This window comes from Sminthopsis crassicaudata, chromosome 4 (genome assembly GCF_048593235.1).
Source record: "Sminthopsis crassicaudata isolate SCR6 chromosome 4, ASM4859323v1, whole genome shotgun sequence".
Classification (NCBI taxonomy): Eukaryota; Metazoa; Chordata; class Mammalia; order Dasyuromorphia; family Dasyuridae; genus Sminthopsis; species Sminthopsis crassicaudata.
In genome coordinates, this window is record NC_133620.1 from 405,307,030 (window position 1) to 405,322,188 (window position 15,159).

The window sequence follows — 15,159 nt, forward strand, 5'->3', positions numbered from 1 at the left end:
TTTTCTTTTATTATGAATTTGATAAACATCATCAACATGAAAAGAATACAAGGAACAGAAAAATGATTGTACATGGTACCATGAATCTATTTTATATATAGTTTATTTTCCAAAATTATATGTTAAATTTTAACAAAAGAGGGTCAACACTATCCTATTTGTATCTACTTCTGTGCTATCTTTTACCCTTTATTTAATATGTATTTTTTAACATTTCATTGATATTCTTTCCTTTCTTTTCTTCTTTGTGTCTCTATTGTTAATTCCCATAGTCTTCCATATAACAAATGTAACATAACAAATATAGATATACAAAACAAATTCATATGTCAATCATGTATGAAAATGTACATTTCATTCTGCATCTCCAAGCCATCACTCCTTTTTCAAGAGGTGAGGAAATTATTTATCATCAGTTTTCTGGAGCTATGATTGGTCATTGCATTGACTGTAAGTCTATCAAAATTATTCTTTTTTATAGTATTGGCGTTGCACAAATCTTTCTTGTTCTGATCATTTGATTATAAATTGATTCAGATTTTTTTCAGTTTTCTCCGAATTTGTCTTTTTTGTCATTTCTAATAATATTCCTCTCAAAATGGTATGTTAATATACTTAATTTCTCCAGTCATTCACCAGTTGACGGATACATCATTAGTTTCAAATCTAAAAAAGTGATACTATAAATGTTTTTGTACACATACATCTTTTCATTTTGTCTCTGACCTTTTTGGATTTTAGGTCTAGTAGTGGTATTGTAGTATTAAAAGGTATGGACAGTTTAGTGACTTACTGGATATAGTTCTAAATTGTTTTCCAGAATATTTGAACAACTTTTATAGATTCACTAACAATGAATTTATATGCCTGTCTTCTCACAGCCCTTCCAAGAAATTTGATTTTCCACGGTTGTAAGATGGAAACTTAGAATTGTTTTAGAAATTACCTCTTGTAATTTAAAGTATTTTTCTTCATATGAATATTGATAACTTGACTTCTTGTGAGAACTGCTTGTTTATATTTTTGACAAATATTATAATATTTGTTTATATTCTTATATACATTGGACAATGGCTCTTGTTCATATATAATTGTTTTAATTCTTAATATAGCTTGGGTATTAGGCTTTTTTTTTTTCAGAGAAATTTGTAGCAAAGGATTTCCTCCTAGTTAATTATTTCTCTTTTACTTCTAATTACATATATTTTGTCTGTGCAAAAACTTCCCATTTTGTGTAATCAGAATTGTCTATTTTATCTATTGTGATTATCTCTAGCTTTGATCAATAATTTTCTTCCATACATAGTTGTGAAATCTTCATGACAGAAGGGATGATATAGTCTTTCGTATTTAGGTCATGTAGTGTCAGATTCTGCTTTCTTATGCAAAAATCTGGTAATCTCTAGTTTTGGATGAGTTTCATCCCATTCATATTCACACTTATGATTTTTAATTGTCTTTTCTTCCATCAAATCCTCTTATATATTCTCTCTTTTGTTCTTTATTCTCTTCTCTTTTCTCTTTTCCTCCAAAAGAAGAAGTTGAAGGAAGAAAATGAATGTGATTAATACTTTCAATCTGCAATTGAAGCAATCTGATATTCTTTCATTAAAAAAAAAAAAAAAAAAATATATATATATATATATATATATATATTTAGCCCAGATCTCAATCACTGATTTTTGCATAAGAATTTCTTCTCTCTCCTTTCAATTCCCTCCTTTATAATTTACTATCCAAAGTTAGTTTATTTTGCTTATGAATATTCCCTCCTTGATTTGGCCTTTTCTCTTGTTACTCTCTCCTTTTCTTGTGTTTATTTCCTTTTTGAATTTAATTTAACTTTGTCCAAAACTGGTATATTTAACCTTCCTGGATCTGCATATTTCAAATAAGAGTAAGATTCTTGAGGTGTTCATTTCTTTCATTCTTCCTCGATATACTATTTTTTAATGTATATCAATGAAAATAGTAAATTGCCTTTTTTTTCTCCTTTTCTTCCCCATGCATTTCCTTTTCCTTTCCTGTTTTCCTCTCTTAAAATCCTAACAAATAAAGCAAAGTCATCCCAAGTCAATTGTTTGTCTTTCCTTACTCCTATGACCCTTGGAGATAATGGGATTCTTAAGGAATACTTGTCTTTTAGAGACTTATTGGTTAGAACTTCAGCACCTAATCAATGCTTTGTCCCTCCCAATTACTCAAATATATTTACATTTCTAAGTTTCTTTTTCACTTTTTGATTTTTTTTATCAGGATTGCTAGTTTTAAACTACTTTTGTTTGATGTGGAAGTCTTAAATTTTGATTTAACATTCCTGGGTATGTTTGCTTCAGAGTTTCTTTCAGAAGATGATCAGTGATGAGTGGATTCTTTCTACTTTTACTTTGTCCTCTTGTTCTAATAAATCTGAGCAATTTTTTTTTTTATATTTTTTGAAATATGGTGTCCTTTTTTTTTTTTTTTTTGGTTTGGTTATAATTTTGAAAAAAAATCTGTCAATCTTTAGATTATTTCACCTTGACTTATTTTTCGGGTTAGTTTTTTTTTTTTTTTAATAATAGATACCTGACATATTCTAATTTTTCAGTCTTTTGATTCCTTTTTAATTTATCTTGATTCATGTAATCATCCCAGTTCTGTTTACTTTGTTCTGTCCAGTTCTGGTTTTTCAAAGTCTGTTACTTGGATAAGTTGGTTTTCTATCATTTGTTCTAAGTCATCCTTCTGGTTTTTTTTTTCCCCTGAAGAATTTTAATTTCATTTCTATTTTCTTTTTCTTTTTTTAAAATCTCTTGGGCCTCATTTTTTTCCAGCCACTTTTGGATCCTTATGATAAAACCATTCTTTTTTCTGAGCATTTTTATGTACTTATTATAGAGTTGCTCTTTTCTCTTGAATTTATCTCTTTGCCTTGTCCTAACCCATTATATTTTTACATTACACAGATTAAGCCAGGGAATAACTTATGCACACCTCTTGAGAAAAGAAGTTAATGTTTGCAGTTTTGACCAGGTTAAAAAATCCAATTAGAAAGAATTTATTAAGTGCCTACTGTTTGAAAGGGATTTCAGAAATGAACCATGAGACAGAATCAGATTATAGAATCAACCTTAGTTTCTGGATCCAGGCTCTGTGTCAAGCTCAGTCTTTTCCCACACTGTATGAAGTGGGCAGCCTTCTTTAGTTCTATTATTTTGTGACATGGATATTGCTACTGCTTTAGTTCTTAATGGGGTAGTTGTGATTAGGTCATGCCCTCTGCAGTAATTCCTGCATCTCTTGATGATCCAGCGTCTCTATTTCCTTCTTGCATACTCAACAATTTTGAGTTGGCTCCTTCCCTCTGATAGACCTCAGTTGGATGTCACAGATCTTACTGGTCTTAGACCTCCTGTAAAGCCCCTTAGGGATATATGTTCTTTTTTTCAGCTAGTCCAAATCGTTTACCTCTAAATACTCTGAAATTACTTCCTGCATGGTTGTATCTTTGGGAATTGCTTCTGTACTCTCCTATTACTCTGACAAGCCAGGGTAAAGATGCCACTGGTTTTATGCTTCATGATGGGACCTTGCTTCATGCGTCTTGTTGGGTCTCTTTTTAGAGAACTCACAGGTTTCATGCCCTGTGTAAAAGGTTAACTTACCTTTTGATACCCTTGGGAAGTCCCTTCCCAAATACCTATAGGCCTCTGAGTAAGAGCAACTCATATTGCTTCTTGGTTATCTGAATTCAAGAAAATCAGGAGGAGTTTTGCCCTGATGACTGGCTGACCACTATAGACAAGGCAGAAGAGTTCTGCTCAGCTAGATAGAGGTAGTCTCTTCATCTCATGAAATATCCTATCGTTGTTATGATTAAGGAAATTTCTCCCTCCCACCCTACCCTCTCCTACCCTCCCTCCTTCCCTCCTTCCCTTGTTCCTTCCTTCCTTCCTTCCTTCCTTCCTTCCTTCCTTCCTTCCTTCCTTCCTTCCTTCCTTCCTTCCTTCCTTCCTTCCTTCCTTCCTTCCTTCCTTCCTTCCTTCCTTCCTTTTAAAAATACAATTCTAAGAATGTTTCCTTTTTTTCCCTAATATCAGTTCAAAACTTCCAAGGACCAGGCTTGCGTCCTATCATGAATTCCTCTTGTTATTATGAATATGGGATTCTATCATAGTCTTGGCTGTTGGTGAATAGCAATAAAAAATTGAGATATAAGCTGCTGCATAAAGATGAAATCCTAATCAACCATTCATCAATTAAATATTTATTGAGTCTTCCTTGTATGAGCTGCTTGAAGCACATTAAAAAACAATTAGATAATAGATCATATTAAACCCCTATTTGAATACAGCAGCTACTTTTTCATAGATTTTTGAATCACAGGGCCTAGAGAATAGCTAGACTGTGTTATTCTACAAAGGTAGTTCAATTTACATGATCCTCATCCTTTGGAAACTTGAATTGATAGTGACACAGAGAGTAGATACTTTAAAGAATACCAATTAAGGACAAACTTTAAACAAACACAATACTTTCCTTCTTCAGTGCTCATCAACTGTGGGTGCTCCTGCCTCATCTCTACCTCTTAGAATCCCTTGTTCCTTCAAAATTTTGCTCAAGAGCCATCTACTACATCAAAACTTTCCTGTTCTTATCATTAGTCAGTGCTTTTCCTTACTGCTCACAAATGCTCCATGCTTTACTGGGCAGTAATGGAGCCAAAAAAATCCATCTGCACTTGGTCAGGCTTCTGGTGGGGATCCTTTGGAAGTCTTTCTCACTTGCCAGAACCTGCTGAGCTTTTGTTGCACTAGGATGTTGTTGTTTGGCTGTATCTGATTCCTACTGAGCCGATTTGGGGTTGGCTCCTTCCCTCTGATAGACCTCAGTTGGATGTCACAGATCTTACTGGTCTTAGACCTCCTGTAAAGCCCAGGGTCTCACAGCTATTAAGTGTCTGGTCTGGAGTCAAACTTCGGTCTTCATGATGCCAGGTCCTGAGCATTATCCATTGTAGCCCTTAGCTCCCATTAGCATCAACTTTAAGAAATAAAGTTACTACTATGGCACGATGACGCGTTGGAGAGGAGAACAACCTTTGCTGTCATTAATGGGTGGAACCCCTTATGAGAGGCTTCTCATACTAAAGCAGATGAGTTCAAATCTAGCTTATCAACTGTTTGCTCTATCTAAGTCATTTAACCTTTGTGCCTAAGCTTCCTAAACTGTAAAATGGAGATAAAAAAATAGCACTTATAAATGAGATATTTGTAATGCTCTTAACAAAGTGTCTGGCACACAGTAGGTATGTAATAAATACTTATTCCCTTCTCGTACCTCCTTGTCACTTACAAACTATATAGTTTTGGACAATTCAATATTTTTCGTAGGTAGGAGATGCAATAGAATCAGGAAGACCTAAGTTCAAAATTGCCTTTGGACAGTAGCTGTGTGACTCTGGCCAAGTCACTTAATCTCTGTCTGCCTCAGTTTTCTCAACCGTAAAATGGAATTGATAATGGCCTACCTGACAGGGTGGTTGGGAGGATCCAAAGAGATCATATTTGTAAAGTACTTGGCAAAGTGTTACCTGGAATGCAGTAGGAACTATAAAGAGTTATTTCTCCCCTCCCTCTCCTTCCTCAACCCTCTGCCTTGTTCCTTTCTGTGTCCCTGTCACTTTCCTAGGAAAGAGAAAAACCTGTAGATATGCAAATAAGGGCAAAAAAGATTGGACAGATTGGAATGAAGGAAGTGACTATTTTCCTAGGCTCATAGGATCACAGATTTAGAGTTACCTGGGAATTCAGAAATTGTCTTGTTCAGTCTTCTCATTTTTTAGAAGAACCTGACGGAGGCCCTGAGAAATAGTACATGTCAATGCTAGGATTCAGACTCAGGTTCCTTGAATGTAAATACAATGATCTTTCCATTGTGCATCAATAGGAGGTGGGCAGCAGTAGAAGTAGAAAGCAAAAGAAGATGGAGCTGAAGATTGCTAGGGATGAGTTTTACAGGAGAGAGGATGGGATAGGAGAAAGGCTGCAGGGACCAGTGAGGTTAAAGGGCACCGGCCATTAATAACTCCACCTAATTCTGGAGCTTCAATGAGATGGGGGACCCCACAAGGTGGGGCCAGCCATTCTACCCTGGCTGCTGTGACAACTACTGAATCCCAGTACTTAAGGAAGGGAACTTTGAAGAAACTCAGTCATTTTGATGGTTCTTTGGGGAAAAGGAGTAGAATGTGTACTCAGGGAATGAGAGGAGGATTTATACCCTTTGAAACATTGTTATCTAGAATAAAGTTCCAGGTGTTACAAGCTGGTTCTGAGGTTTGGTGAGGAGGTATGTGAATTTGGTTACTAAATTTCATAGTATTTTTTTGCTTCTGGAAGCTTGAGAGGAAAGTTTTACAAATACTATTTCATATAACAAATTTATGGAGGTTTTTTTTTTAACCCACCTTCCCTCTCTTCTCAATTAATTTCTCTAAGAAGTGGTTAAGAGGGTTTGTAGTATATCATATTAATAAAAACATTTAATATTGTTGAGAACAATTATGACTACATGCGATATGTCTTCTTAGGGATGAGTTCCTTAAAGGCAAGGACTATTTCATTTTTGTCTTTGTGTCCTTAATGCCAAATTAGCTATTAATAATTTTAATAGATTAGTTAATTAATGTCATTTTTTGGTGTGCTGAGAAAATTGGGGTTAAGTGGTTTGCCCAGGGTCATAAACTAAGAAGTATTAAGTGTCTGAGGTCAAAATTGAGCTCAGGTCCTCCTGACTTCAGGACTAGTGCTCTATCCACTGCATCACCCAGCTGCTCCTAATGTCTGGATTCTGAGAAAGATATAAATCCAGCCTCAGACATTTCCAAGTTGTGTGACCCTGGACAAGTCACTTAATGCAGTTTTCTTCAGTTTCCTTATTTGCAAAATGAGCTAGAAAAGGACATGATAAATTACTCCAGAGTTTTTGCCAAGAAAACCCAAAATAGGATTCATGGAGAGTCAGACATTTCTAAAAAATGATTAAAAATAATTATAGCAACCCAACACAAATGGACACTACTATTCTTTTCTATAATCACTGAATCACCATTTGTTCACAGATCATAGATTATGAGCCTGAAAAGATCTTGGGGTAGATCAAGACCAACTTTTACAGATGAAGAAACTGAGGGACAGAGAGATTATGTTGCTAAAAGAAGCATAGCTAGAAAGTATCACAGGTGGGATTTGTGCCCATGACTTCCTGACTTTAAATGTAGTACTCTATCAATTACAGCATGTTGTTTTGTATAATTTATTTATATCTGAATTAACATACAATGTACTTCTTGAACTCTACCCTTTTTTCTTTTGTTTTATTTTTGGACAGAAAAGAAATAACAAAAAGAGCAATGTCCATTAGCTAATGAACTGTTTTCTCTTCCAATACTCTCTCATCTGCCAGCTCTCTCTAGCACTCATTTTTTCTTTCATTTTTTCTCCAAGAAGATCTAATTTTCAGACTGTGCTATTGTTCTCCACAAATGCTTGCTGATTTATTCTTGCTAGGGGCTCTACTCAGGGAGAGATTTAGACCTTCTGCACATCTCATGATTGCTATAGAGTTTGCTAGATTTAAGTATATTGGCTCACTATCTAATGTGGTCACTGGAAAAAATCAATTTTCAAGCTCTTATGTTTAATACACTCAGACATAGAAGATAATCCTCTAGGAAGGGGCTATTGGAAAGGTATCAGTCCCTATAGAAAACTATTACCTCCAGAGTATATACTCAACCCATGTCAAATGAGATGGAGAACTGAGGAAAATAACAGCAGATACTTCTAGAGATGTCTTTAAGATTTGCGAAGTAACAAAATAATAACAATAGCTCTGTTATATATTTTATAGTTTACAAAGTGCTTTCTTTATTTTATTCTCACAATAATTCTGAGTAGGGGAGGTGTTATTATTTCCCCCATTTTATAGATGAAGAGATTGAAAAATTAATTGACTTGTCCAAGGTCACATAGATTATAAATGTGTGATAAATATATATAAATAAAATATATAAATGTGGGTGCTGTGTGTTTTGTCCAAGCTGGTTATATGTGTCCATGTGGGTCTGCCTAGATATGGCTTGCAGGGAGGCAAGAATTTAGCTGTCTTTCTATCTATTTTTTATCTGTCTATCCCCTTCTAAAAGGAAGGTTTTGATTCCTGTCAGGAAGGGGAAAGCAGGAAATTACAGCCAGAGGTTGATCACTCTGTTTTTCTAAAAGAGTATAAGGGCTAGAATTCTATTTATTCACTCTTTTATATATTATTTGTATAGACAGAATAATTTTTAGGTTCAAGTTAGACTCTTGATCACTATTCTTTAAATGGAAAGGAAGACTCCAAGTTATATATCCAAGCTTGCCTTCCTTTCCATCAAATGACAGTTTCACAAAGGAAAAAGATGGCAAATAGTAAATAAATGTGTTTATCCAAGTCACACAAAGAATAAATCAGAGGAAATATAAATAAAATAATATATGCTAGACAATATATCATGAAAAAGCTTTCCCATAGGAAGTGAGACAACTCAGTTCAATTTGAGAGTCTCAGTTCTTACCCAGGAACAAATTCCCCAAAATTTTTAGTGTAATAAGCTGAGGATAGGGACAGGATAAAGATTTCCAGCCTCTTTACATGTTGACTTCTTCCTGAACTCTTTCTTCAGAGCCTGAAGAGATTTTGGATGGTGCATCTTCTCTTTCAACAGTGGAATCCTGAAGCACCAGGATCCTTAGTTCCAACTTTGCTTTTCTTTTAGATAGATTTGGACCATTGAGTAGTTAATCTTTACCAGTGATGAGAGAAGCCCCCCAAATTTGATCCTTTTATGTGGTTTGGGAATAATTTGGTTTGTATTTCCCATTTCCTAGTTCATTTTGTGAGAGAAATTATGGTCATTGAGATGCCCTTGCATAAGTTATACCACAGTCTTTGCAATAGCGGCACAACTTGCCAAACAAACAGAAGACTTGGGCAACTGCTCAAACTCTTCTCTTGAGGGTACATGGTGCCCTTCTTTGTGATTAATGCCTTCAGAGAACTCCTAATTATGCCTTTAGGACTGTTACTTATTTTCCTCCCTGCCTAAGACCTCTCATAACTTTTAAAACAAATGAAAATCTTCACTATATCCTACCATATTCTTTAGTTATCATCAAATATCTCTCCTTCCTTTTTTTAACTCAAATCCTAGAAAATATACTTTTTGCCTTTACTCTCTCCCCTCAAATCCACTTCTTTGCTATTTGCAGTCTGGTTTCTGTCCTTATTACTTATTCCCTCCAAAGTTACCAATGATTTCTCAATTGGCAAAGATGATAGATAGTCTTTTCTCATTTCTTATCCTTTTTGACATTTAATGGAGAGTTGACTTTTGCCACTCTCTCTTTAAAACTATCTCTTTTCAGATGTCTCATGATATTTCTCTCCTTTTTCTCCCATCTGGACATTCCTTCTCAATCTACTTTTTTGGCTTATCATCTATATTTTGTTCTCTAACTATGGGTATACCTTCACGATCTGGCTCTAACCTATTTTGGGGGACCAATTTTATATTACCCCCTTTTCATATTCTATAGTTCAGGCAAACTGACCTTCTTACTGTTTGTCACACATGGCACTCCATCACAACTCCTTTACCATCAAGTGCTTCATAGTGCCTAGGACAGTGCCTTGCCCAACAGTATTTGTTGAATGAATGATTGAATTTTTCTACCCTACAATATTCAAAAATTAATTGTCTACTATGGGAAAAGACTGTGCTAGATACTTGAATAAGGATAAGGGGTAGGGATTGGATTTAGGATTTCTTTTTTTTTTTAATTTTGTTAAAGCTTTTAATTTACAAAACATATACATGGGTAATTTTTCAACATTGACCCTTGCAAAACTTTGTGTTCCAAATTTTTCTTCCTTCCCCCCACTCCCTCCCCTAGACGGCAGATAGTCCAAAACATGTTAAATATGTTAAAATAAATCCAATATATGTATACATATTTATATAGTTATCTTGCTGCACAAGAAAAAATTGGATCAAGTAGGAAAAATACCTGAGAAAGAAGACAAAAATGCAAGCAAACATCAACAAAAAGAGTGAAAATGCTATGTTGTGAGGATATTCAGTTCCTACAGTCTTCTCTTTGTGTGTATATGATTCTCTTCATCACTGAACAATTGCAATTGGTTTGAATCATCTCATTGTTGAAGCGAGCCATATCCATCAGTATTGATCATTGTATGGACTTATGATTTTTAGCCTAATTATCCTTATATTACTGATATAGGTTAGTACCTTCTTTGAATTTATAATCCTAGAGAATTGTCTTTTTAAATCCCTGAAAGACATCCTGTCTCTAGATTAACTAGATTATTATTGGAACATAGTGTTCAGTTTTGGTCACTGCACTAAAAGGATATGGAGAGTTTAGAGCATAATGATATACATGATCAAATATGGAAAGAATAGGAAATGAGGGAAGTATTAAACAATATTGGTATAGGTGAGCAGAGTGGAGAGAACAAATTATACAATAGCAATGCTGTAAGGACAAACAACTTTGAAAGAATTCTGATCAGTGTAGTGGCCAACCACCATTCCAGATGACTGATGATGAAGTATACCACCAATCTCCTAGCAGAAAGGTGATAGACTGAGACATCTATTTTTGGATATAACCATTGCAGGAATATGTTTTCCTTAGCTGTGCATATTTGTTATTAGGATTGTGTTTTCTTTCTTTTTTTTTTTTTTCAATGTGGGGTGGGAGAGGTGGGAGACAGATGAGGATCAAAAATAGATTTCCTTTTCTTCTCCTCCCCTATCCTCCAAAGGTTAAAAGAATATAAGCAAAAGCTAAAGCAATCAGAGGGACAGTTAGATAGTAACTGAAGTAAGGAAGATATGAATATAAATCTGGACCTCAGACACTTAACATTTAACACTTATTAGCTGTGTAATTGATCCTAGGCCATTTACTTAACCCCCAATTGCCTCATTAAAAAAGAAAAAAAAAAGAAATTAGAGACAAATAGCATAACTTTGAAAGTTATATGTTGAGGTATTACATGTTTTAAATATATAATACCTACATATTATATACATATATAATAACACAAATGATACATAAATACCTAATAACAATTAAGTTTCATGTTTTTGTACTACAAATCATATAGGTTTGCTCATTTTATTTAGTCTTTGTTAAGTTCAGGATAAAAATTTTAATGAAAAAGGGAAAAAAAGAATGCTTGCTTGGTCTAAAAATGAGAAAGGAAGGGTTTGCTTAAGGACAGCCTTTAAGGATGTTGATGATGACAGCTATGGAGATATATTTTAAAAAACTGCACATATTTAACCTATATCATGTTCCTTGCTGTCTTGGGATGGGGGAGGTAAAGAAGGGAGGGAGAAAAATTTGGAACATAAAGTTTTACAAAATGAATGTTGAAAACTATCTTTACATGTATTTGGAAAACTAAAATACTATAAAGAAATAAATGGGATGTTGAGTAGTTATGTCTCTGTCCTCAGGGAAACAAACCAAAACTTCTCAAGGAGATGTTTTAAATGAATGCTGAGGAAGGTTCATTTGGAAATAAAGAAAAAAAAACAACAATCAAGTGTGTGGTTGTTCAAGTGTGATCAAACACTATTAAGGAGTTATGAAAAAAGGCTAAAGATAGTTTGTTTTTGGAAATATTCAAGGAGAATAATGGCACATGACCTAGGGCCATCCTTAACTATAAGACTTGTAGGCTACCATTTGTGGTTGCTTCTACTAAACAGGGATTCAATTCATAAAATATTTAAATATCAATATCAAGAAATGTTTATTAAGCACCTACTATGTGCTAGATGCTGGTTTAGAGATTTAAATTCCTAATTAAGAGTCTCCTGGATGTGGGATTATTCATTTTATACTTCTGAACTTCTCTTCCATTCTCCCTCCTCCCCAATTAATCAAGTATTTTTTAAATGCTGACTATGTTTTGGGCCCTCAACTAGGTTATAGGGATTAACTCCCACTCTAGCTCCTCCCTTCATCCCAAACCTCAAATCAAAGGAAACCTATTACTTTTTTTTTTTTTTTTTTTGAGAAGGCAACAGGTACATATAACTAAATAAAAAAAACAAATGCAAAGTGATTTTTATCTGGATGGATTTGTGATTTTTTTGGTGTAGAATGCTTTCAAGTAAGAAAACTCCTTCTACAGATAGTCTTAAAAAGTTATTTGAAGCATTAGAGGTTATATATTTGCCCAAAATCAGCATATATTGAAGGTAGGATATGGACCAAGTCACCAGCCTTGAAGATGGTATTAGAGGAAGGATCTTCTAGGCATTTGGAATATTCAAAGCAAAGATGTGGGTGCAGGAAGAATTATTGGCAATTCATTATGAAATCAGGTATTAATTGTGATTATCCATTATTACAATAATACATCTTTTCAAAATATTTTCCAATTACAGAATACTTTATTTTGGTACTATGTAACTATGTATCTGGACACTAATGTCAAATCAGCAATTGCAGAAGTTGTCAACATCCTGAACTGCCACATGAAAGTGAGGGTGGTATTATTATAATGGCCAAACTTGATTTTGAAGAAAGTTGAGAAAAACACATCTCTTTTTCTTCTTTGCAAAGATGGAGGACTATGTGTGTGGAATAGCAGGCACTATTGGACATAATTTATATATTCATTGGTTTTGCTAAATTGTTTTTTTCAGTTTTTACTCTAAAGAGTAGGTAGCTATTTCAGAAATGAAGGTGATGTGGAAACAAAAACTAGCAATAAAATAAGATTAAAAAAAGAAAGTTTAAGTGATAATGCTGTACTACTAATAAAATCATTGTGCCATATTTAGAGTTCTAGATTTAACCAACCACATGATTTGTGATTGGAAATGTAGTTTAGTGGACTTTTATCAGTTCACCCAACCAAGTTCATGTACTGACTATCCCATTTAGAAGATATAAGAGTTTGGTTAAGTCCTTTCACTTCCTTAGGTTTCCTTTGTAAAATAGAGCCTATGGGGGTTAGGGTAAGGTAGGGCAGATTTGTTTTACTTATTTTTATGAAGGAAGGCTGCTTTTTTGGTGGGGGCAGAGGAATAGAGATATGAGGGGAAATGGGACACTAATGATAGTGATATAAAAAAAGAAGAAAAGAAATAAAATGGCAGTGAAACATTTTAAAAACACACAAAAGAAACTGAAGGAAGTTCATAAGAGTACATGGAAAACAGGCAATTCTATGTAAGTTTTAATATATACTTGAAAAAACCCAGTATACAAGAGACCCATGATGTCAAATATAATATTTTATGGACTTTTTATTGGGAAATGTTATATTTATTGACTTTTGTCATGTTAAAAAATAACAAAGTATTTAAAAAGAAAAGAATGATAAGTAGATAGAAATTGGGCTGGAAAGTCTCCTGTGCAGATGGCTCTGTGAATAGAGTTCTGGCCTTGGAGTCAGGAAAATCTGAGTTTTACGCCATCCTCATATATTTTCTAGCTGTGTGCCTCTGGGTAAGATATTTAAGTCTTTCTCATTTTCCTCAAGTATAAAATGAAGATAAGAATAACACATTGTGAGGATCAAATGATCTAATATTTGTGAATCAGTTAGCACAGTGCCTGGCACATGTTGTTCAGTCATAGACAGTGGAATATTATGTCATTTCCTTCTCCAGCTCATTTTACAGATGGGGAAACTGAGGTAAGTAGGGCAAAGTGAATTGTGCAGGGTCACACAGCTAGTAAGTATCTGAGGCCAGATTTGAACTCAGGAAGATGAGCTGTCCTGATTTAAACCCCTTAGCTAATCATCTAGCACATAGTAGGTGCTTAAAATCTTGTTCCCTCCCCTTCTTTCCTCTTTTCAGCTTTCACAACATGAGTTGTACTTTCTGAGCAACCTTTTTGGATAATATTCAGTACAATCTTAAAGATTTACACTAGGCCTGAGGGGATGCTGAAGTGCCTGGAAGGATTGGTTTTGGGAAATTCCATGAAGAAGTAAATGTTTACGGCTTGTTAGGTGGGAAAAGAGAGAATATGGCAAAAAAAAAAAAAAAAAAAAAAATAGGATGTACCAGGAGGGACAGTCTAAGTGGCAGCTGTAGCTGCTTCCCTTTAGTATCTAATGAACTTCATTTCCCCAATGCCTAAACTACTCTCTTGGAATCAGCAGTTCCATTTTAGAAAATTCATTAGTCATTTAGGTCACAGGGGGTACTATTTAGGCTCCTGGGGCTGTAACTTACTGAAGCAGTGAATGCAATGAATGCAGTTTCTTAAGGGAATGATTGTGGCTATCCAAGTTTCTTACCTCAGAACATTCTAATTTGAAGAAAAAGGATAACAATACCAACTCATTTCCTGTCTCAAAGAGGTATTAGATGATTGAAGGGATCCTCAGATAGTGGAAAGAACACAGAATCAGGGTCACAGGACAATGGATTTCGAGCTGAGAGGTACACTAGGGTCTCTTTAAACTAAGATCTGGCAGGGACATTGAGTCAGTCTTACGGGAACTGACCTTACCTGGAAGTCTAGTATTCTTTCTTGTCTGGCTTCCCTCTGAGAAACTGAGTGAAAGGGTGGAATGGGCCAGTGACTGAGTCAAACCTGCACAGTCTGGGGTCCAGGCAAGGAGAGTCCCTGCTAGTCAGCAGCACAACATATTATTGAGGTGGTTGTTCAATCATTTTTAGGCATGTTCAATTCTTGATGACCCCATTTTTTTTTTTTTTTTTTTTTTTTGGCAAAAAAGTGGCTTGCCATTTCCTCCTGTAACTCATTTTATGTATGAGGAAATGGAAGCAAACAGGGTCCAGGTCGCACAGGTAGTAAGTGTCTGAGGCTGGATTGGAACTCAGGGCCTAGAACTCTACCCAGTGGACCACTTAGCTGCCCTGAATAATTATCATTTGTTAATAATTCAATAAAAAAGATGATTAATTTAGGTATTTAGTTTCTTTGTATTCTTGTGGTGACTAAGAATAAGATGCCCAAATGGATGGAATAAAAGGGAAATAAATATACCACTAGAAACTTAAAAACCCTTTCATAATTGTGCTCTAATTTTTTCAATAAAATATTC